The 24,887-nt window shown below is 44.0% G+C and overlaps 1 pseudogene; it reads left to right on the top strand.

Annotated features, from left to right (window-relative positions):
* The first annotated feature begins 3,434 nt into the window (after positions 1-3,434).
* Positions 3,435-24,064, top strand: LOC114773208 (GRB2-associated-binding protein 1-like; annotated as a pseudogene).
* Positions 24,065-24,887: the final 823 nt, after the last annotated feature.

The following is a 24,887-nucleotide window of genomic DNA, read 5'->3' as shown; positions in this document are numbered from 1 at the left end:
TGTCTCTGCATTGATTACTGAACTGAATCTCGCCCTTGTGAGACCCTCCTTCAGTCCTCTTAGATGCTTACGATGCATGCAGAACAAAGCAGCAGTGGCTTGTACTTGATTTCTAAGTCCACATAAGTATAATTGTATTATAATTTTTTCTGAACAATTCTCTTTTTGCCCCTGCTGTGGCATCCACGTGTACCTTGCTGCACGATTCTTACGTTGCGCACGTGCACATAGGAAATGTTACTGATTGTGTTAACTGCCTGCAGTAGTCATAATAGAAAGGTTTTCACCGTAACCCTGTTATTGACCGCGCTGTGCTTGCATGCATGTGCACGTGGCTTGGAGAAGTCCTGGTGCGTGCTGCAAAATAGCACCTGAGAAGGTTCAAGGCTCTCATGCCTGTAATAAAGAAGCTCCAATACTTTGACTTTGTCCTATTCCTTCCAGGTTCACACATTTCTGAATTTCTCGTCTGCAGCAGCTTGTCCTCCTGGGCTTCGCCAAGCAGGCTGTAAACCTCTGGCTTTTATAGACCTCTCTGAATACCGTGGGAAGCTGTGGGTTTGCAGGGTATTGTATCTTCTTGGCAGGAACGAAGCCAGAGAGACCAGGAAAGGCTCTCCGTTAAAAGAGGGAGAGACCGAGAGAGAGGGTAGGTGTGGCGGAGCGTGGTACTCTGTCCTGACACGCCGCGCTAAGCACCAGACAAAAGGCACACTTGCACGGGGCCGAAGATTTCTCATGAATTTCAGAAAGGCCTTTTTGGAAAGTTTCCATGGTTTGTCAGGGGAATTTAGGAAATTTGTCCTTCACTGCCCCCTATTGGTGACTTTGTCAATGCTGTCTCTTGTAGGAAACCACGTGGTGGTGGGGTAGTATAAAAATGTTACTCTTAATTACACCAGTTAAACCGTTTGAAAAATATATTAGTGGCTTTTTTTGCATCCTAAATGAGCTAAATGTTAGCTGACTAGCAAGCGGTTTCTGATTGGTCGATTGTATCTTTAATGTGCATATTATTTTATGTAAAACACGTACTTTTTCAATTTAAGTCTGCTTTCTGCGCATCTCAGGACTTGGCAGAAACCATTCATCACTTGTTCTCCTTTTCTCTCCCTCGCTCATATTCACACATCCTTGTTCTTATTTTCTGGTGCAGTCACCCATTTACATACACTTACGTAATACAGCACTCTGCCTTTTTTTTTTTTTTTATGGGCTTTGCTCCGCTCTTAAAAACATGTGGTATAAAATTAGCTCTGGCTGCGCTCACTGAAACCCATTTAAAGTCTGGCTAAGTGAATCTCGCTCTGAGAGCGCGTCAGGGCAGGAGGGGCCGTCCCCCGCCCAGTCTGGGCTCTTTTAACCAGCGGGAGAGTGACAGCGAGATGGATGAGGGGTGATGTCATCACGGGCGATACGGGGGATGGGCGAGCCTGGACTCCTCCCGACGGCCTTAAAACGGAGGCAGAAAGGTGCGCGCGTGCTACGCTGGCCTGTGCCCTCGCGCTCTTAACAGACCTCCCACTACTCACGCCTCTCACTCCCCTACCGCCGATCACTCTCTGCACTCTTACCCCTCCACGTGATTGGTGTGCTTCTCAGAATGCTCTGGCAAGTGCCAAACGCGCCTTGGCCCTCGATCCTCCACAGCTTTGCAACACCATCTTGCTGGGAGACGTACGGCGTATTTACAGTTAAAGGCAACTGCACACGTGAGCGGCAAATGGCCACGTCTCCAGCAAACAAATTTTTCGTATCAGTGTTTATTCTGTGACCTTTTCGGCCGAATTGTGACCGATGAGACGCGTGCAAACGATTGTGTTTGCGTTTTTCGGGTGCCTGTCTAGCACTTGGCCCGCCTCGGGTCTCATGGCCTGGCAGGCAGGCCTTGCTCAGTTAGCCGTCACTCCACCTCCACCTCCAGCTCCATCTCACACTTACAAATGATTCAAGCGTCAGTTCTCTCGAATGCGCTGGCACTCCGTATCCTAGAGACCATATTTTCGCTGCGATCGCTCTCTCCCGCCGCAAAGCCAAGTGCTTCAATTTCCTTGGAAAATATAGCAGAAGAAATGATTGCTTAAATATAATCATGGATATTATAATGGATGACACTGTACGTGCAGGGGAGGGCATCCATGTAGGAATCACAAAGGGTGTTTACATGCGAGTTAAACGTCTGGATTTGTAGTCACGGACCACTCAGAATAAAGAACAGGATGTACTGTATGTAGCAGGGCCTATTTAAGAAATAATCCTCAAAACGCCGGTTCTCAAGAAACAAAACCTTTAATAAATCCTTACGCCGTGGGTCGGAGCGTTCACGGTGATCAATCTGAGGTTACTGAGCATTCTCAGCTCAGGCTGACAGGATGCCAGGATTAGACCACTAAATTACAGCATTGTAAATGATGAAGTGGTCGTGTCACATGACTGTTTTAGATCAGCAATGCGGCACTTTGGATGACCCACAGTTGTAGTTTGTTGCTTAGTGTGACAACTTCCACATAATAGTCTGCTAAATAAAGTAAAGTAAATAGTGCACTGTCTTCCCATCTACAGTTTCAAATTTTTAAAAATAGGCTATTTAGTCCTTGCATAACGGACATTTACACCACGCAGTGTCTCAGGAAAACAAAGAGCATCCTGAAGGACCCCAGCCACCCTGCACTGTCACTTTTTACTTTCCTGCCATCAGGCAAGAGACTCAGGACAATTCACACACGCACATCACGATTTAGAAACAGTTTCTACCCCAGTGCCATCAGGCTATACAACACATAGTATGCACTATCACTTAAATTACACACAATCACTTTCATATGCAACTTATATATATTCACCCTTCTGTGACTTATTATTTATTGCTGCTGCACTTTGCCTTCTATGTCTTCTATGTATCATGTTCTATGTTCTGTCTACGTGGGAGAGGTTTTTCAAGTAAGAATTTCATTGTGCTCTGTACGATGTACTTTGTACATATGACAATACACTTCAACCTCAACCTCATAATAATAATGACCATAAAAAACTTTTGATTTAAGCAAAATTAATAGTTAAAAAATGCCTTTGAAACATCACTCTAATGTTGTTATGGGATCCTTTTTTAAAGTCAGTGCACTTGTGAGAATTAGAAAAAGGCAAATACCGTGATACTCAAATGTAAATGCAATTTCCTTACATGTATAAATATACTGTATACTGGCATATTGATAATATGTCAGTAGATGAAGTCTCAAAATACATTTCGGTATCCGTGTAATGTCCCTCCTTTAATAGAAATGATGCTGCAGACCCGTTGGACCATTCTGATCATCCATGAAATCCAGGGTTGGCCTCTTGTAAGGCAGATGTTTGTAGAGAAGAGCGCCTGGTGGCGCTCGATGTGAGGGTCTGTTCTCTTCAGGGGCAGAGGAATGCGACGAGGAAGGGTCATGGCCGATGGTAACCCCCTAAGTCTGGCTCTGTCAGTCTAAAATCCCCCACCCTTGCTCGAAGACACACATATGCACATCAGTGTGGGTCTTTATATACAGCCCCCCCCTCTTGTTGTAGAGCAGTGATGGGAGCATGATTCAACTGCCATGGCATTCCCTCTAACCCGGTTCTGAAAGCCCCCTCTGTTTCTGCCGGGGCTGTGACACCGAGGCCTTTGGTTTCCGCCGCTTGTGTGTGTGTATGTGTGTGTGTGTGGCTGGGCTGTGGGTGGACAGCTGCTCTTGGGGGCCTCCTCTCTCGTCCCATCCCACCCTGTCTCTTCTCCGGCAACACACCCTGCCCACCAACCCACACACACACACTCCTGACTACTGAGGAGTTTGATGGATTGGGCGCCTCGTCTGCTCCATTCTGGCGGCTCTGGTCGGTAAGGACTCTCATCTGCTGCTTTGTTAGAATGGCCTCTATGCCGTGTAGACTGGACCGCGTGGTTTGTTCCGCTGGGTGTGTTCTTGCTGGTAAGCCCGAGTTGCGTTGCGGCGTTCAGAATGAGCGAAGGTGACGGAGGTATGGAGCGCCCGCCCATCTCTCTGTGTTTCTGGACCGTACAGGAGTCACGCAGTGAATAGCTGTTTGGCCGGAGTGGAGAGACCTTGCCTCGCTGTCAGTGTTGTGTATGTGGGTCAGCTAATTCCACCACTGCCCAGGGCCAATTTAAAGGGCCAGCAGCAATCAACAAGCTGAACCAGAGTGAACCTTGGCTCTGTGTGTGTGTGTGTGTGTGTGTGTGTGTGTGTGTGGTGTGTGGTGGTGGTGTAAAGGCTCACAGATGGGCAAGTGATTCTCCAGTCCTATGAAGAGAGAGATGCTTTGCACAGATCTAACCTGCTTGGTGTAGAGTTGTAATGTTAAAAGCATTCAGGTTCATCCATAATATTCCTTTTTATTCATCTCCCAAAGTGCTTAAAATTTTCCATTTGCTACATTATCAATTCTGATCTGTGAAGAAATGAGGGAAAATTATATCCTTCCCAATCAAAAATTTGATTTTTCAGTCAAAAGACAATGGCCTTGTGCTCATGCAAATGCTGAATAAAAAGTGGCCGTATCATTTATTTTTTGCTCGGCCCTTTTGTTTGCTCGCGCCGTGGTAGGGAGAAGGCGCGTGTTACAGGCCAGGCAGGGCAGCTGTTCCTGGCCTCTCTAGGTCTATTTCTTTCAGGCCGGGCGCTGTAATCTGAGCAGCCGTGTCTCTGGGAAACCTGAGTGCCTGCTGAATTGTGATGGAGCCGAGCGTGGAGCCTGCGTGGAGCCCCGTGTTCTTCGGTTGTGCGCTCGCTATGCGACACGTTGCTGCTGCTGCGGCATCATCATCGTCGCTTTTCACGCTGCGTGTCATTATGTTTGCTGGTGTAGACTCAAAAGCCATTCGGAGCCTACACTTTGTATGGTTTCATTTAGAAGAGAATGCGGGCGTGTCCTGTGCAATTGTGTTGAGATATTTCGGCATGTCCCTGTTTGCCTGGGAGTGTTTTGATTGGCGTGGTGGTGGTGGTGTTCCGGTGGATGTTTATTTCTCTCTCCCCTCTCTCTCTCCTGCAAGTTTGTACACTGCTGTGATGTTCAGTGTGCCTAAGCTTGGCCTTGTAACAAAGGAGACCCCAACAGAACCCCCTGTGGATGGAAAAACAGAAAAATGGGTGGCTTTGTTGATCCTCACAGCCCAGCACCTCACTGCAAGATTTGTTGAATGTTGAAAGGAGGTGGTGATTGTTTTTCTTGACAATCTTATCCTATCTTACGGATCTCATCTAGTGGGTGCTTATGGAAACCATCAGATAAGTGTCTCTGTGGTCTTCATGCTTTTTAAGAATGACTGGCAACACACGACCTAGTCAAAGGCCCAGCCTTAAAACGGCTCTGTTTACATCGTTTATGGTTTCCTTTTCCTTTTGATGCTGGTTGCATCACAGAGTCCAGAAAACCATATAACTCACAGAGCAGACATTTTGAAATGGTTCATTATCTGAAGTAATTGACTCCTGGACCATGGGAAGTGGTGTAACAGCAGAATTATTCATGCACATAAATGTTTCATCATTGCCTAGTCATCCCAGTGCACAAGCTCACTTTATACTTTCCCCCTTACTCTGGACCTTCAGATACCACACTTGCTCTTCTGACATTGGGTATCTCTGTAACCTTTACCCAGATGCTGCCATTGATGAGATCCCTGGTGCCACTGACTTCTTTTCAGTGGTATCATACTCCTACTCCTTTGCCATACTCCTACTCACTGCCGTTTTTTCTGTCTGTATAACTAACGGCATCACCCTCTGCACGTTGTATTTATCGCATGTTACCCCATGGTTCAATGTGCTGCTGACAGTAAAGTGACCTTGAACCCTGAACCTTCTGAGCAGAATACAAGATCAAGCTGAACTGGAAGAAAAGTGAAAGTGTTCCTTTTGTTTTCTCCTTTGCCAGGCTTGCACGGTGGACCGGGGTACATCACAGTGCCGATTTCACTCTTCCGGGGGTAAACATGGGTGGAAAACAACATTTACAAATCAACTCCTTAATATGAATGGGCAGTGAGTCTTATAGTTTTATTTAATCCGAGTCCATTAATAACATACTTGGGTCATCAAATGCTGAATAGGGTAGACGTGTTCAAATAGAAAGAATTAAAAGTGAATCAAACCTTCACAGAGTCTGGCATGATTGGAGGAACCACTCTGGAACCACTCTGGAATGGTTCCTTTTGATGTCTTCCATTGTTCACTTTTCTTCTGAATAAGGGCATTGGGGATGTTGGGCTGAAGCATGTCTGTGGCGGGGTGCCTTCAGACTCTCAGACAGGGAGTTTAGGGTGGAGGACTGCCAGACCAGGGTGTACTGGGCAGGGTAGAGTCCACAGGACCTGGCTGTGGAACACTAGACAGGAGATGGCTGTCCTGCCTGTGGTCAGCAGTAGGGGTGTTGATATTAATCACATAATCGATGCAGACGTGGACTATTCTGCTTCGTTGCAGTGCAGGACATAATCGATTATAACATAAGGCCATTGCTTGGTGATTTACTGACGGTGACGTATTTTCACAGCAGACTAATGTTCTTTCTGCCACTTTGAAACACACAAATGAAGAGGGAAAGCTGATCTTAACAGTCTCTGAGTGTCCAGAGGGCTTTAGGTTTCCTCCAATGAGCAGAAAAGTGGTCTGTGTTCAGTCCGAACTCACCCGATGCCACGGACGTCCGAGCCAGTTTGCTGCTTCAGGTTGTAACAGGTTTGAGTGTAGTGGAGGTGAAGCATGCAGAGAAAGGATGCCCGCCAGAAATGAAGACAATCTCACGCTGCTGCTGGGCTTTTCAGCACGTTCTCTATTTATTATGCTTACAGCACCTCGGTTCCGCCACGCTCTGGTAAATGTCTGTAACCGCTTGTACCAGAGACGGGGAAATTACACGTACAAAACATTACTGGTTTTATGTAATACAAACATAAATAAAATAATCAGGGACATTTAAAGGAGAACCTCCAGTATACACGACTGTTACAAGGACAGTTTTTCTGCTCATTGTGGTGAATCGAATCGAATGGTGAGACACCTGCAGTCAGCAGTCGCCCCAAAGCATACAACAAGCTGCTTTTTTTATTTGGGGCAAAATGCTATTTGACTCTAAATGTTTCACACGCGCACAGAAACCCTTTCCCCTCAATTCCAGCCTCCACTTCGTGTGTGTGTGTGTGTGTGTGTCACCTGATCTGCAGTTTTCTCCCTTCTGAGACCTCCTGACCTTGGTTTGTGTCTCTCCCCGCAGGCATGGAAGAAACGGTGGTTTGTGCTGCGGAGCGGGCGTCTCACGGGAGACCCAGACGTGCTGGAGTACTACAAGAATGACCACACCAAGAAGCCCATCCGCGTGATCGACCTGAACCTGTGCGAGCAGGTGGACGCTGGGCTCACCTTCAACAAGAAGGACCTGGAGCACAGCTTCATCTTCGACATCAGGACTATCGACCGGGTCTTCTACCTGGTGGCCGACACAGAAGAGGAGATGAACAAGTGGGTGCGCTGCATCTGTGACATCTGCGGCTTCAACCCCACTGACACGGAAGGTAGGATGCAGTAAAAAATAACGCACTCGCTTACAGACACAACAGTATAACAGGAACACTTATAATTTCACTATCAATGCGACAGAAACACGCACTTACTGGAACATTTAGCATGACACATGCTACAAGACACCTGCAGAGGTCCTCACAGTTCAGGACTGTTTTGGCAGCACAGGGGCATCCTACACATTACAAGGCAGGTTCTTTTAATGGTGTGGTTAATGGGAGCACAATATACTGGCAGCTGCTTCTGTGACCTCAGGCAGAACTTCCTGTCTCTTTTCCCATCAGGCGGTGTCCGGCTGCATTGGTGGGGATGTCCTTTTTCCCTTAACAGGCACAAAACAGCATAGTGCATCGATATTCTACAGAAATGAAATAAAAAGAAAAGGCCCTTGCGACTTAAGGGCTCAAACTTGCTTATCATCTGAACCTGATGATCTGTTGCTGAAAGGCAGTGTGGAGAGGCGACGCTGGGCCAGTTCATTTATCGCTGTATGCGTTGTGGTTTATAGAGGCATTGTGCATTTTTACCGTTTAATTTCAATCATTTTACTCTGGCTCAGGCTTGTGTGGTAAATGAGCGGTCAGTTGAGTGTTTTGATTTGCACAAAAATGGATGCTGAGGCAGTGAAACGGAGGCAAGCCAATGACCATTCTTATTACCATTTTGGTTGCACTGGCAATGAAAGCAAAGTCTGAGGTGTGAAAAAACCTGACCATGACGTTAAAAAAAAAACATACGCCACAACAATGTCTGGTTTCAAAAGCTGCTCTTGCCGGGCTCTGGACTAAATCAGGATCACTGAATGCTAGGTCCTCTCGGTGCTAGGTCCTCTCCTTTTCTCCCTCTACACGAGATCACTTGCCGTAACAATAGACAACCAACTCTCCTTCTCAACTCACATCAGCAACCTTTCCCGCTCATGTAGATTCCTTCTCTACAATATCAGACAAATCCGCCCTTATCTGTCAACCCAGGCCACCCAGATACTGGTTCAGTCCTTAGTAATCTCACGACTGGACTACTGTAACTCTCTTCTAGCTGGTCTACCACTATGTACCATCCGACCTCTACAACTAATACAAAATGCAGCAGCACGACTGATCTTCAACCTTCCCAAATTCTCCCACACCACCCCTCTGCTACGTTCCCTCCACTGGCTCCCAGTAGCTGCACGCATCAGGTTCAAAATACTGATGCTGGCCTACAAAGCCAAACATGGAGTAGCACCATCCTACCTCACAGCCCTTATTACACCTCACTGCACCTCGTATACTCCGAGCCTCCAGTACTGCTCGCCTGGTCCCCCATCTCTGAAGGTAAAAGGAAGACATTCATCTAGACTCTTCTCCGTCTTGGCCCCTCGGTGGTGGAATGAACTTCCCCTCGAGGGCAGAAATGCTCAGTCACTGAGCACCTTCAAACGACAGCTCAAGACCTTCCTCTTTAAAGAATATTTAGATTAAATTGTAATTTTCTTGTTGTCGAACTTTGTGTACAGAATCTACAACAGAGTGAATAAAATAGATGTATTCATAGTTGGGGTCCTAGTGAACCGGAATTGATCTCTTCATCGATGGTAACTTGAAAGCATGTTGTAAGTCGCTCTGGATAAGGGCGTCTGCAAAATGCCGTAAATGTAAATGAATGGTTAGAATACAATATAAATCTAAAATGCATCTGCTGCTCAAACCACAGGGAGATTATTGAGCCCCGGTGTGACCTCTGAATGTATTTTTATTTTTTTGCTTGTATTTCATTATATCAATAGTATTATAATAATAACCTTATCCAGGGCAACAATCATTAGTTACAGATCCAGGGAAAGGTAAGTGGGGTTTAAAACTGTGACTTCTGGTTTATAGGTGAGTGTCTAACCCATTGGCCACTAGCAGCCCTGTAGTGCGGCTTTGTGCACCAGAAACTTTATTTTCTTCAGTCCACAGGCCTCCACGAATCACCACAACAGCGTGCCATTAGGACAACATGGCTTATTTGCCCTGCTGGCACAAAAGCTGACACTGTAGAGGAGCATTGGAGGCATGAGGGCCAAACTTCAGTTTGTTGTTTGCTGCTCTAAGCGGGAATTCTGGGAAGTAATTTGCTCAATGCCAGCGTTGTCTATCTCCTGATATACTTGAGTATGGGAGTAGGGAGTTTTTGGGGCATTGTAGCACTGTCCCACCCCCACTCTTTTTTTTTTTTTTTTTTTTTTTTTAATGCCAGTTTGGCATCTTTGACATTCCTCTGCAGATTTGGTGTAACGTGAATGGCACGATTCATGGTGGCATTATGTGTCTGCGTCACTGAATAAACATTTCAATAGGCTTTTGGATTAAAATCTATAAATACAACAGGCATTTTCTGCCTGACATTTGGGTGTTGGGGGCTTTGTCCTGAGCCTGGATGCTGAACGCTTTGGGTTGTTTCTCTGGCCGGGCAGATTCGCCTGGATGGGTGGGGTTTTGTGTTAGTGGTCATTGTTATTGTCTGTGGGTGAGGCTCAATGCTCAAGGCCTCTCAGGTTTCCCTCCCCAGGGAAAGTGTGGTGCCTCGGTCGAGCCTCGACTCACCTTACCAACCGAACTACCGCTCTCCCTCTCTGCACCTGGAGGACAAAGAGCGCATGTTACAATGCCCACAGAGGATCTGAGGAGGACTGTGCATATAATCATATAAATATTGCTAAAAATTCCCAGCTCTCATTTCATTCCAGAAAATAATGACAGTTCTACAGAACATCCAGTCCAGCAAACAAGCATCCCATTTCTCATTCTTGCTGTCACTGGTGAAAACAGATTTTATATCACATGCCTGGATCGTTTCAGTAATACTGTAGAACAAGAAGTCAGAGATTGTGTTGGAAACACTATGTGTAGTTGGGCAACTCCTCAGTCCTCCGTCTGGATGTTTTCAATATCTGCCTGATTTAATTTCATTCTGTTATAAATAATGACTTGTCTGATGGGTGGAGCTTTGGGAAATATCCTGAGTTGGAATGATCATAGTTCACTGATGAGCCGATGGGACATCTAAATTTCTCTCAGGTTCAGTCATCACATCATTGTACTGTAGTGTGAGCATAATGTGGCCGTTGTTGACAATGGCAACCTCTTACTGCAGGTTGTAGCATAAAAGCCCGGTTGGAACCACTCCGCCGTTTGTGAGTCACAATTAAAGAATCCTCAGTGAGAACAGGCCAATAACAGAGACGTCATGCTGCAGAGGGAACAGCTTCCTCTACCCCTTTCCTCCCCCAGTGAGCGGGGCCTGAGTGCCTGGCGTTGTGGAGTGCGGCAGCATGGGTAGTGACAGAAAAACAGAGGAGTTTGGGGGATTTTCCCACTGGCTGGGTGAATCAGCGGTGAGCCTGGCGAGAGGGAGAGAAGGACAAGTGCTCCTGACTCACTCAGCCTTGAGCTGTCTGTTTTCAGCACGCTGAGTCAAAAGAACTTGATGATGTGTGTGTTGTGGTGTGTGTGTGTGTGTGTGTGTGTTTGTGTGGCAGTAAATGCCTGTAAAAGCAGAGTTGAATAGCAGGTGCACACACATACACAGGCTTAGGTTCAACTTTGAAGCCTTGAGGAAAGGCCACTGGTGAGTTTCCATAGCAGAAATAACGGAGCGATGAAGACTGCAGGTTTTGAATACTTGAATACAGTGAAAAGATGCACTTTGAAGAAGTTTGCTTCCTTTACATTTACATTTACAGCATTTATCAGATGCTCTTATCCAGAGCGATAAGAGCGATCTGTCACCCAGCAGACAAACTGGCTCAGACTGGCTCATACCCCCTATCAATACTTTCTTGTGCGAAAGTAGCCCAAGTTCATGTCTTATTATAATCCTCCACACTCCCCTTTTCATGACTCCATTAGCAGACATCTGCTACCAAACCACACACGCAGATAGATTATCAGCACTTTAATTCAAGAATTCTAATTGGCAAACTACCGATTCTGACGATTCTTATACAATATCCCCCATTATTTGTGTCAAAATGGTATGCTCTGCGAAGGGTGGTTTTCTGATGATTATCCTGCTCTCCGCTTCTTCTCCCCGCCCTATCCAGATTCAGCGAAGGCGCTACAGCAGGGCCGGTGGGGCGGTGGTAGATGTGACCCTAAGCTCAGTGCCAGTGGGTGCAGGTCCCTCCAGTTTCCACAACGTGCCTCCCACCCTACCATCCTGTCCAGCGTACGCCACCTGGACTCCTCCTCCAGCCAGGATGAGCCTCCAGACTACCTGTGGCTGGTCAACTGTGAGAGCAAGAAACCAGAACCCAGCAGGTAACTGGCTGATCAGAGAAAATTAAGCTCACGTGAACCTGCATTTATAAATGGGTGTCACATCTATACGCAAATTCTATTTAATCACTTCAAATATGAGTAAGCGCTGCTAAATGGTTGCAGCAAAATGGCAAGAGGGGAGGGGGCTTGATTAAAAAGCAAATGTTAGTGCCTCTGAGGGACTCGAGTGACAAACTGTGAATAGACAATCTTGAATGAAAGGTCCTTCAAGTTGAGAACGAGCGATGACAGAGGCTGCAGAACCGTTTCTTTATGTACCAAAGCTCAGCAAAAAGCCAGCTGAGATCTTAGATAAGCTAGTCACCTTGGCACTGTGCTCCAAAGCTGGAGCACAATTTTTTTTTTTTTTTGTCCGCTCCATTCATTAGTACTATCATTAACTACTGGGTGAACATATAAGACATTCTATGCTTTATGTTGGAATTTATATTTAAATATTCATACAGCTTTTTTGCATTATTTCAGTAAATAGCCAGATTGAATCCCTGTTTTTTGTTTTTATTACTGTTCCTTCCAACTGCCTCCATTGACATCCCTTTTGGAAGGGTTATAAACGTGTATATATTTTTTCTGGTTCATACATTCATAACTGTTCACTAAGCCCATATAACTGAGCAGGAACCATCGATTTAAGCAGAAATTAAATGGTAAATGTTGAGCTCATTTGTGAAAGTGTGCCTGCGTCCTGTCTGTGTAGCTTAGTGGGGACAGCTCCTCCTCCTCCTCCGGAAGGGGACCTGGAGTACTTGCTTCTGGAGGATTGTGAGAGGCAAGAGCTCTCCACAGACCAGTCAGTGAGTGCAGAGCATGCATGAGTGGGACAACACAACGCCTTTTTACATTTCTGCTGTGAATGCACTATATTTGGAGTAACTAGCAGAACCTTGCTATCACATACTTTACATAAGAACTCGTTTGTACTCAGAAATCCGTGTTTCTTAACCTGCCACAGTGAGCGGTGTGTGAAATGTACACTCGAGTGTGATTGACACTATAACTGGCCAGTTAGCGCCCTGTGCACCAAGGGAATGGTTTGTGCTGCACGGCCTGGTCTGCTGTGTGCTTTTCCCCAACCGTTTGTTGACTTTTTCCAGGAGAAATGAGTGTCTTATTCACATTATTTGACCAGGCATTGACATTATTTGCAGGTCTCACGAATGCTCCAAGTCTACCTCTTCGGAGCCAGACTGCAACGACAACCTCCCCTCCCACCGCACGCCCACCTCCACCTCGTCTTTGGCGAAGCACCCATCCATCAATGGGTTCTTCACCTCCACCTCCTCGCAGCACATGGCCGGCCTGTACGACTCTCCGCCGTCACGTGGTGCTTCTCTTTCTGTCGACACGTCTGGGGTGTATCACCTGCCGCGCAGCTACTCGCAGGACACCGTGCTGTTGCCCAAATCCATGTCCACGCCCCCGCTGGTCCCCGATGGCGAGTCAGAGGTCTATGTATTCAACACACCGGCACGCAAGCACTCGGTGGAGACGCAGCTCTGGAACCTGAGTGTCAGTTATGACATCCCACCCACGCCGGGCAGCACCTCCTACATGCCCCGAAACACAGGAGGAGGAGATTCTGCAGCGGACATAGTGGTGCCCCCACCCCGACCGCCAAAACCCTCACTGACAACACAGCCTGGCCCTCCCGACCGCTCACCCACAGACACCTACGCCGTGCCACGCTCCATATCGGAGACGGACGGGAATTACTCCATACCTCCGAGTGTGGGCGGAGGAGGAGGTGGCAGTGGCGGCAACAAACAAAGCACTGAGAAGTAACACCATCGGCACAGTGGACTCCTCACGCCTCCGGAAAGGTCTGTTACAGCCCCCCCCCCAATCAAACACGAGAAACACGTACACACACGGTATCTAGGGAGTAGGTTTTCCATTATGGTTGCAGCCACATCATTGTTTTTTTTTTTTCCCCTCTCTCAAATGAATATTGAGTTCACAGCGTTCCGGACGGTTTCTTGACTTCTTCTAACTCAATGTAATGCCAAGATGTGAACGATCTTGCAGTCACCTTATGAACGCACGGTAAACCAGAATTTTTAGAAACTATTTAGATCCTGTGGGCAACATTTTTTTAAGATGACAGCGCCCCCTGCCTGTGGATTTCTTTTAGCGTACTTTCAATAAGGAAGCAGTTTCTTAGTAATGGCAAATTTTTACCTCAAAGAACATTAAGCTGTTATGGGGAGTGCTGACTACAGCCCTGAATTCCTGTTGTCCACAGACCTGCATAACACTTTTTGAAACCACAGCATTTGTGGCTAGCTTGGTGTCCTCGGAATGACTGATCCAAAACAAAGTTTGGATTTTTATTTTTTTGTGGTTCATTTAGGGTCATGTAATTTTAAAGCATACCTGTCAAATCACATCTAAAGAATAATTTCAAGCAGGCCATCTTTTTATTTTGTTTTTTATTGAATTTTTTGATTGTTTTTTATTGAATTGAATTGCATTTGGTGTTTTTTGGTTGACTAGCATTTGGTGACCAGGTAGGTGAGTTGTCTTTCTAGGCTGGTGCAGGGAGGCTCTTCTGATTCTTTCCATAGAGCTACTCATTGTCCCTCAACCACAAGTATTTTACATTCACGCTACGGAAAGAGTTGCTAATTTTAATGTGCTGTGGCTGACGTTTATTTTTGATCAAATAACAGTGGATGTTTAATTCTTTGACTACACTTCCCATGATAACTTGCACATGTAACTCCTACCTATGTCCAGTAAAACATTGCGTTCCTGTCTCATGGTAAATTTGTAGTTTCCCACCAACCTATGAAAACAAGCTTATTGGTGTAAAAAAATTTTTTTTTTACTCAACATGTTTTTGGCTGTTGCACATTTGCAGTTGCACGTGATTTAAATGATTTATGTGTATTTTTGAGTGATTACACTCCGCTACTATATGGGTAGCTGAGAAGCAAACGAATTTGGCAGTTAACTATGAATTTGACCAGTATTACACCAATCTGAGGTTCTCAGTTAAGTTTTTTTTTTTTTTTCTTTTCTTGCAGACTATGGATCACAAGACTGCTATGCCATCCCAAGGTCCTTCCATCAGACAAAAGCTGCTCGTTTGATTTCATGAAAGTTTTCAACAGCTATGTTAGTAAGATTTCTCTGAGTTATAATTTGACATTTAACCATTATCTTTTCACATCAAAACCAGTTGCATTGTACATTCAAAGAATAATATGCTCTATTACCAAAAAAGAACATAATTGGAGAATATGTTTCAGAGAATGTATTATTATGGTGTTATTTATAATGTTTAGAACATTACTGCAGATACTTTCTTTTTTCACTGTCCACTTCCCACAAATACAGAAGAACAAGGGCATGATGCCAGTGGGCAGCACCTCCACAGAGGAAATGGACGAGAACTATGTACCAATGAGCGCCAATTTCTCCCTTCTCACCCGCCGCTCTGGAAGTTTTGTTCCGAGCCCATCTTGGAGCCCAATTATGTGCCCATGAACGCAAGGCACAGTGAATTCTCATCCTTGGGTAAGCAAGTGCCCCCACCAGCTCACATGGGCTTTCGCTCCAGTCCCAAGACCCCACCACGGCGACCTATGCTCATCAACCGATTGCCAGCCCCCCCCTGTTGACCGCAACCTCAAACCGGACCGCAAAGGTGAGACCACGTGCTGTGGTTTTGTGGATGTTGCGGTGTGTGCATTGTTGTGCTTGAAAATGGCTTTGGTTGTGTTTGTGTGTGTGTATGGTGAAGCTCTTAATTGGTTGTTCCATTTTCCTGTGAGCTTCTGCCTTTCAATGTGCTGGCTCGTGCTTTCCTCCCGCATTTGCTTTTTCACTCAACATTCTTCAACCGTGCCACACAGTGTACTTGCGAGATCGGTTCCTTTAATACCTCCAACCCTCAGACCCCTGTTACCCAGAGAGTAAAAGCAGCTTTCATACAGCTTAGCCTTCACCAGCACCTCAATATCCTTTGGACTAGCAGGTTTAGCATGTTGACCAGCCCTGCCATGAAAAGTGTTTTTGTGGCCAGCTTTGGAGCCCTGGATCTAACGGACCCTGATGGCACTGTTCGCCTGGAGCAGTCACCTCTGTCCCCATTGTCCAGTTCTCAAAGGCTCCTTTGAGGGCAAAACCGAATAGGGGAATCTGGTAAAGGGGGGACCAGGGGGATGACAACTGGAATGTCAAACAAGCAGGAAGAAACACAAGGCCATGTGAAGTCCCTACACTTTAGGATGCTCAGTTCTCAAAATTCCTGGAATGTTGTTGATGAAGTTGCTGGTACACGTATTAATCCAACAATTGAAAATTTGTCTTTATTTTCTATGGTCTTTAATCACCTTGTTTGGTCTTTTCCATTCCCTTTCACCACATTATGCAACCATAGATTAACAAGGTATGGCTTTGAACTAGTATGATAAATTCCTTGAGGAAATTACTGGGTTAAGTAACATGATTGACCTAGAATATTTTGTATAAAATTGTCAGATTATCTGAGTCATTTAGACCAAAAAGCAATTTCCAGAACAATCCCAGAAAATCCTATATTTGGGTGGAAAAGCAAATTAATCCAGTATTTCACTGACCAATCTGGTGTAGGTCTTTTTTTTAAACAATCAGCTATTTAAGGAAAAGTTAGGGCTGCACAATTATGTCCAAAATGATAATCACGATTTCCATATTGTAAACATGATTATTAATTATTATTTTTATTACGCTTTTTATTTCATTTCGTTTTAAACAGCAAATGAACATGTCTTTCAGTTCAAACCTCAAAAAAAATAAAAAACATAAATTATAATACAAAATTAATCCAAAGCAAAGGGCTAACAAAAATAAATAGCAATTGCAGAGTGCAAAGGTGCAAACAAGAAAAAAAAAAGCCTATGCGGAAAAGGCGCATTTTACTAGGAACAGGAACATACTACAGGCCTACAGAGTTTTGCGTTTCTTGTGTTTCTTCCTGCTTGTTTGGGGCAGTGGTGGCCTAGCGGTTAAGGAAACGGCCCCGTAATCAGAAGGTTGCCGGTTCGAATCCTGATCCACTAAGGTGCCACTGAGGTGCAACTGAGCAAAGCACCGTCCCCACACACGGCTTCCCGGGCGCCTGTCATGGCTGCCCACTGCTCACTCAGGGTGATGGGATAAATGCAGAGGACTAATTTCACTGTGTGCACCGTGTGCTGTCACTTCACTGTCTTCTTTTGGCAATGAAATGGATCCTGTCAGTATTTTCTGGCATAAGAGATGACTGGTCGGGTCACTATAAAAATTTAATATATAAAAATTAACATCCATTTACCTTACCTGTATTTATTTTGTATAGATTTGTCAAGAACTATAGCCAATGAACTGCAATATATAGAGGTGTCAGAACAGAAGCTTTGCCCTTCCAATGGGGTGGGGCTGGGAAGATAGATGCTCTGGTCTGTAACATGACATAAAATTACGTTATTCGAAACATACATGATAAAACAAAACCTTACTTGTGTAATGTTATGCATTGATTCTTCTTTTGCACACACTGCACAAAAGTCCTGCATTTTTGCCCGTACAGTCAGGAAAGCGGGGCTGAGTGAGCTTGGAACTAGAGCTGTAATTCTTGGCCCAGGCCATGAGGTTTCCGCTCATACAGTCTATACTTTTTTTCACCAGTTGGTGGTTGGCTGACTATTGGTTGAGAAAGTGCTTGATTTGATAGGTAGCAGAGCCTCTATTCAAATATTAATATTGCCGACGATCATTTTAAATAAATCGTGCCAACCTAAATCGTGATCATGATTAACATTTGGGTAATTTTGCAGCCCTAGGTTGCTAGGTTAAGTAGTGGTAAAATGGGATAAAATCACACTTTTCCAGTATGTACACAGTTCATCCCTAAAAGGAACAATGTTGTTTATATACTTTCAAACCAAATTATATTAAGTTGTTAAATGTTATTAAATATTAAATGTTAATAAATACATGTCTGTACATTCAACCAGACAGATGCTCCTTCCCTCTTATGTTTAGTACTTTTTGGAAACCACTTAAAGGCATAGAACCGTGCTGTGTGCCATACTTTTACCACACTGTAGAACAAGGTTTTTTTTTGTAGGGTCAGGGGTTGATTTTGGAGATTGTTGTGCTTGTTGTGCTCATATCAATGACTGTATCAGCCTAACCACTATGCATGTGCTGATAGTATTGTTATCCCTGTATGTGGTGTTTTTCTGGATGGAGTCATGTTGCATGATTGGTTGCAATTGTAGTGCAAGCAGAAAGTTTGAGATGATAAGAATAAGTGCTGGGGCTCTGCTTAGCTTTGTCCTTCACAAATGCATGGGGCACTTGATCAGAAGTCGGGGAAAGAAATCACATAGTAAATGTTCAAAGGCTTATAATGAGATCCAAAAATCTTTTTCCACCAATCAGGTCAGAGCCCTAAGGTAATCAGAGCTAAGCCTATTGGTTTAGAGCGAACTGACTCTCAAACCGTAGGTGAATTTGCAAGACGCCGTAAGGGTAGGTACCTGCAAATCCTCGCCATCTTACCTAAATCTTCTCTTCTTCTTGTCTCTCTCATTCTCATCTCTTGTAAGGCTCCAACTTTGAGCAACTTGACATCCATGCATGCTAGAGATGGTGACCTACTGGTTCCTGAGGTCTTTGTGACCAGCCCATTTAATTGTTTAATTTACATTTAAGTATTACATATTAGACAATCAATCTTGTATTGTGATTGTCCAAAAAAATAATTTGACATTTTGCTGGATGATTGTCACTGCAGACCCCAGCCAGTCTATGTTTCTGTTAATGAACTCATGACCTCTGCCAGGTACACTCTATGAATTCCGTTTTTTTCCTCCCCATTTTTTAAAATGTTTGTTTTCTCAGGTTGCATTTTCTGTGATGGTGACCACAGTGTTGATCATACTATTAACAATTCATTGTCATGTAATTACACCCAATACTAATGTATTGCACATTATATTTAGGGGCAGTGGTGGCCTAGCGGTTAAGGAAGTGGCCCCGTAATCAGAAGGTTGCCGGTTCGAATCCAAAGCACCGTCCACATACACTGCTCCCCGGGCGCCTATCATGGCTGCCCACTGCTCACTCAGGGTGATGGGTTAAATGCAGTGGACACATTTCACTGTGTGCTCCATGTGCACTTTACTTTAATGTATACACATTATTTCTCTTCTTTTTGGATTGAGTACACTATATTTGAAAATACTTTTACACATAGGCAGAGCTAGGCATACTGTTTTCTCATCTTTATTATTCTGTTTTCATTTTTCTTTTTTTTGAGACTAACACTCTATACACTTCAGATAATTTCTCTCTCCTTTTTGAACAGTCAGTTAACCATATTTCTCCTGCAAGATTTCTGCATATGATTAATGAAGAATATTGCATATAAAACTATGCTTATTTATATATGAGCACAAATACATTGTTATGATGTGTTAGTTTGCACTTGTTTATGCGATTTGTATGCAGTGAGATCACCACAGCCCTAAAGTATCCAGATAAATTCCCACACAGTTGCTTTTCTGCACTTTGAAATGCTTATCAGCAGAATCAGTCTCTCTTTGGCCATGGTGGCACCAGATGGTGCATGTTGTAGCCCACCCGTGGCGTTATGGGAAAGCTGGCTTCTTGGCGGTGGCTTGTCGGCCAGCTGTGAGGCCTGAATCAGTCACAGTGAATGTGGGAGGAAGAGGGCTAGAGGGAGGCCAACTGAATGTCTTTCTTCTCATGGTCATTTTCACTCTGTCAGACACAACTCAGCACTGCAGTAGAATGTTATATTTCTGTCACAGGAATCCTGATAAGAAATAATTTGCTCTGTTTAATTGATTATGAATGCATAAATAAAAGACTATACCTTTCTGAAGTCTACTTAGAATAGTCAGTGCAGTGCGTTAAACTGTTGTCTTACCAAATAGTGCCCTCTGTTGGCTGTCAATTTTTTTTAGATAAATTTATAATAAGGATTTTGTTCAGCAAAGTAACAGAACAAATAAATGACAAATGAATGCTATGTATTCTATGGGGGCATATTACTGTCATTGTCATTCCCCTGTGGTTTTTATAAAAGTGCAGATGTCAGTGTATCAGGATCACCTTTGACTCTTTCCCTGTTACAGTCAAACCTGCCCCTTTGGAGATAAAGCCTGTGCCAGAGTGGGAGGAGCTTACAGCACCTGTTCGTTCCCCGGTCACCAGGTCCTTCGCCCGGGAGTAAGTTTCCATGCATGGTGCACAGAAACGGTGCATGGCCTACATGCCAGTCTTTGGGTATAATTAAAACCACTTCATGTTGCCCATTTGAACACCACAGACTGGCATTTAGGCTAGAATCTGCATGTGCGGAATGTAAATTCAGAATACAACACATATACATCAGTAGATGTATAGACTAACCTCCCAGTCATTTCACTAGAAATCTCATAATCCATCCCTCTAGCCACATGACATTATTGTGCATTGTGCAGCCAGATATATATCTGCTAAGGGATGAGCATGGACATGTTTTAATGTTTCTGTGAGCGTGTGTGTGTGTGTGTGTGTGTGTTGTGTGTGTGTGTGTGTGTGCGCGCGCGTGAGAGAGAGAGAGAGAGCAGCAGTGTAAACCTTGTCCTGCTGCTCAGTCCCTCCAGGTTCCCCATGCCTCCAAGACCCCCATCGGTGCAAAGCACTGCCTCCAGCACAGACTCCGAGGAGTGTGATGAGAATTATGTAGCCATGCACAACTCTGTTTTGTCTTCAGACGAGCCAGTATGTAATCCCAGCTTCACAACTACAAACCTGCTTTTATATCACAAGAGGCCACCGCCTTTTACAGCAAATCGCAGTAAAAACACTACCAATTAGATATGCAGCAGGTTTACATATCGTCATTATTTCTGCAAAGGTTAGGTGAGGGCCAGCACAGTGAAGAAAGTGTTTTAAGCAGTTTGATGGAAAAAGTACGCTCCCCCTCTTTTGATAGCCGCGAAGAAAGAAAATCTTCACTTTATTGGTAGCGATTGATATGCCAGAGGGACTCCTCTTTCCTCTCTACTCCCCCCTTCCACTTCTAACTTGACTCTCCTGCCTTTACCACCTGGTTTCTGTTTTCTCCCCTCTCAGTTTTTTGATGCAGGAAGCTCACCCGGTGGACGCCGCCCTGCTTGCTTTTTGTTTTCTCACTGCTTGGTTTCTATTTATTGATGTTTACGTGGAGCCTTTTCATGAACGTAACAGCTCTGATCGGTTCCTGCGCTCCTCTATTTGCATGTGATACCGTTTCATGCTGCTAATATTTTTATTAACTAAAATGTGGTACAATATTATCGTAGCAGGTAGATTAGGAGCGGGTATTCCGATGCAGGGAGGCATTTTTTGGGATGACCTTTCAAACGCAAGGTCTTTCCAAGAACGTCTTGTGCTCGGTTGTATACAGCTCACCGTTTAAAAGGCTCCACGTGCTCATGGTTTCCCTTACATTTCTTGCATTACTTCTGATGTTCCTGTCCCCACACCCTCCTGTTTTTGTTCTTGTTCCTTTTTCATTATCTGCTTTTTCTGTAGCCAATGTTTTCCCCTCTTTGTGTTCTCAACCATTCCATTCCTCCCTTCTTGTGTCTGCTCCTCTTTCACCTTCGTGCTCCATAGAGAGGAGTCCTTCTACTGCACTGTTCCCATCACTCCCATAAAGAGGGAGGTGGCAGGCCTTGACAGCCTAGAGGAGGTGAGGGACACTTTTTATGGAGAGCTCACAGACTTTGGCTCGGGCCGACTTAATCTGATCATAATCCTGATCGGAAGCCCTGAGACCCGTGAGATTTGATTCTTCAGGCAGACCATCCATAAACACCTAGAATGTTAACTCTCTTAACTGTGAGATCAAGCACTATCGGTAGCATATAAGAATATTGTGTATTCTTCCTAGTTGTTGATGTAAAAAGTGAGCGTCACCATTGTAGCTTCACCACATCTATTCACCTGTAGAATTTTGTGTGCTTTATTGTAGCATCTAGCCTTTTTTTTGTTTGTTTTATTTGTTGCCATCTGATTGGTTCCTTCTGACTCAACCAGAACATGAAACTGCCTGTTCAGATGAATGCAGATGGGGGCAGCAGTCCCATGGTAAAACCCAAAGGAGACAAACAGGTGGAATACCTGGACTTAGACCTGGACCCCGGCAAATCCACTCCTCCACGGAAGGTAAAACTGCTGTTCTTTGATGAAGAAAATTCTGCCATGCTGTGTTTTAATCAGTTAGTTAAATCCACACCGTCTGTCTTCGCCTTTGCAGAAAAAGGCCAGTGCGAGTGGCGCAGTGTCTGATGAGCGGGTGGATTATGTAGTAGTGGACCAGCACCGCACACAGGCACTCAAAAACACCCGGGAGGCCTGGTATGACGGTCGACAGTCCACAGAGACAGACACCCCAACCAAAGGTCCCAAGTGAACCCCGCCCTTCCTGCATCCCACGTCACCCACTTTTCTTGTGCTCGGAGAAATACTTTTTTAGGCCAAGGAGCCAAGGAAACTGCCAATGGGCCTGAAAACTATGCTTTCCTCTTACTGCACACTGCCTCCACACAGGGGGAGAGGAGAGAGAGAAAAGAGCATGGATGCCCCAAACCTTAGATTGCCCTCCCAGGGCCCCATTTTACACTGCCGTTTGCGTGACGAAAGTGAACACCTCCTGGGACATTTGGGAGAGACCCATGCATGAGTTCAGACGGTTGGTGGGACTTATCTTCGGGGGAGCTTATCTTCATGGTTTTCTTTGCAGCGAGAGACCTGCTCCAACCATTTGCCCACCAAGTTCAAAAACATTGCCAGTTGTACTTCTGCAATGAGTCATTACATCTGAGCTGTGTTGTCAAAAAGGAAAAAATTAAGTCCAATAACCAAGATCTGCCAAGGATTTGGAATTTTTTTTCTGTTTGTTAAGATCCATGATAATCTGCGCTGTCTGGTCCGGGTCTCTGAACGTGTTAAACTCATCAAGGTGCATTCCATAAGGTGTCCTAACACTAAGATGCTAAAGCTAAAAATATGCTGTCGATAAGTTTTTTTTTTTTTTTTTTTAAATGAGTGCTACTGTACGTGTTGTCATCGACCTCACATGAACTACTTTGCATTATCATTTCACTCAACTTTGCTTGGGAGTTCTTGCAGCAGAGCACACGGGCTGCACCCTCAACTTTTTCACGTGCAGTTGAGTTGCGCAATCAAAGGTTCTGAATCATTTAAAACAAGTAAATATAGAAGTATTCCTTTTCTCGTTTCAAAGCAGAAGTGCTTCTTACATCTGCCAGATGAAATGCAAACAGACTGTGAATGCACATTGCGTGCGTTCTTCTGCATTTGCCGTGATGTGTACTTTACTTGTGTTTATATCTAGGATTTAAATGCTGAAGTGTGGATTCTGCAGGATAGAAGTCTGCACCCTCTGAGATGGTATCAGGAACTATGAAAGGATGGATCTGAGATGATTGAATGAATAACTGTGACTGCTATTAATAGGAAGTGGAATCTTTCTGTTTAGCATATGCAAGGTATACTAGAGGTAAGAAGTCAGGTACTCATTAACGCACCTATCCATTTCTAATTTATTCCATATTCGCTAGCAATGATTTGTGGACTTGCAATACATGTGTCCTCATCATTTATATGCAATTTTGGGCTTTCAAAACTCTTGTTTTAGACACCCTGGAGAAAAGTTTTTCCTTTTTCATGGACGATCATTTATTCATATTTCTTAACTGGTTATCATTTTTTGCCTCTTGATAATTTATTTCAGATGGACTTCTACAGTTTGTGGACACTAATTGCCTTATCTAGACAGATTTTATTTGTATGTTGTAAATATGTTCTATTGTGTTCTTTTTAGCCCAGTATAAGAGTCCATGAGAATTTTACTGCTGGTAGGAATAATACCTTTACTAACTTCTTTCTTAAGCCTGCAGGGTGTGGGACTTAACATTCTGTGTGATTATGCATTGCTATTCCTGGCTTTGTGCTGTAAATATTGCCATTATCTGTTGAAGCATGAAAACCAATGCCTATACTGTTGTTTCCATACTACTTAAATCTGGATGGGCCTGTCACAAGAGGAATCCCGCCTTGATGCTTTGTATCTTTTTTAATGAATGAAAAAATGTACACTTTAAAAAGTAAACTAAATAAATCAATCAGTCTAATGCAGTTTGACTCTTCTTTCTTAAGTTATTTAAAGTGTTCTTATAATCATATGATGGTCTTCACATTTTAATTAATTTAATTAATTGATTAGTTTGTTTGACATGTCTTAATGTTATTGTATGTAACATTTTGAACATGTGGTTAGATCCTGCAATATGTGTGCCTATATGCAGGCTTACTTTTGGTATAGGTTTCCAAGCCCACACCCACACAAAACCCTACACTGTCTGAACAGCAGTCAAAATGGAGTCATTGTTATATCAAATTGACTAGTTATGACTACAAAAACAGCCCCAAGCACCAAAGAATCACAGCTCTTCATGGAAGAATGGAAGATCTGCATGGAAGAATGGACCAAAATACCAGCTACAGTGTGTGCAAACCTGGTGATTGCTGTCATTGCCAACCGAGGTTACATAACAAAGTATTGAGGTAAACTTTAGCTATTGACCAAATACTTATTGTCTCCACTATTATACAAACTAACTAAAAGTCATACAATGTGGTCTCCTGGATTTTACAGTGTCTCTCACACTTGAAGTGTACCTATGATCAAAATAACAGACCTCTCTCATCTTTTTAACCCCTTTTGTCTTCAATAACTTTTTCAAACGTTAATGTCATAACTTTGCCTTTCTCTCATATAATTGCTGAAAAATTACAATATGTGTATATATATATATATATATATATATATATATATAGATAGATAGATAGATAGATATAAAACACACACACACACAACAGTTTTTGTTAAATTATGTGTGTTCAAATTTATAGCAGCAGGGTTTTTCCTTGACAATTTTACCCTGACCGTTTTAGTGTT

Source organism: Denticeps clupeoides, unplaced genomic scaffold (assembly GCF_900700375.1).
Source record: "Denticeps clupeoides unplaced genomic scaffold, fDenClu1.1, whole genome shotgun sequence".
Taxonomy (NCBI): domain Eukaryota; kingdom Metazoa; phylum Chordata; class Actinopteri; order Clupeiformes; family Denticipitidae; genus Denticeps; species Denticeps clupeoides.
This window is presented reverse-complemented; position numbering and strand designations above follow the sequence as displayed.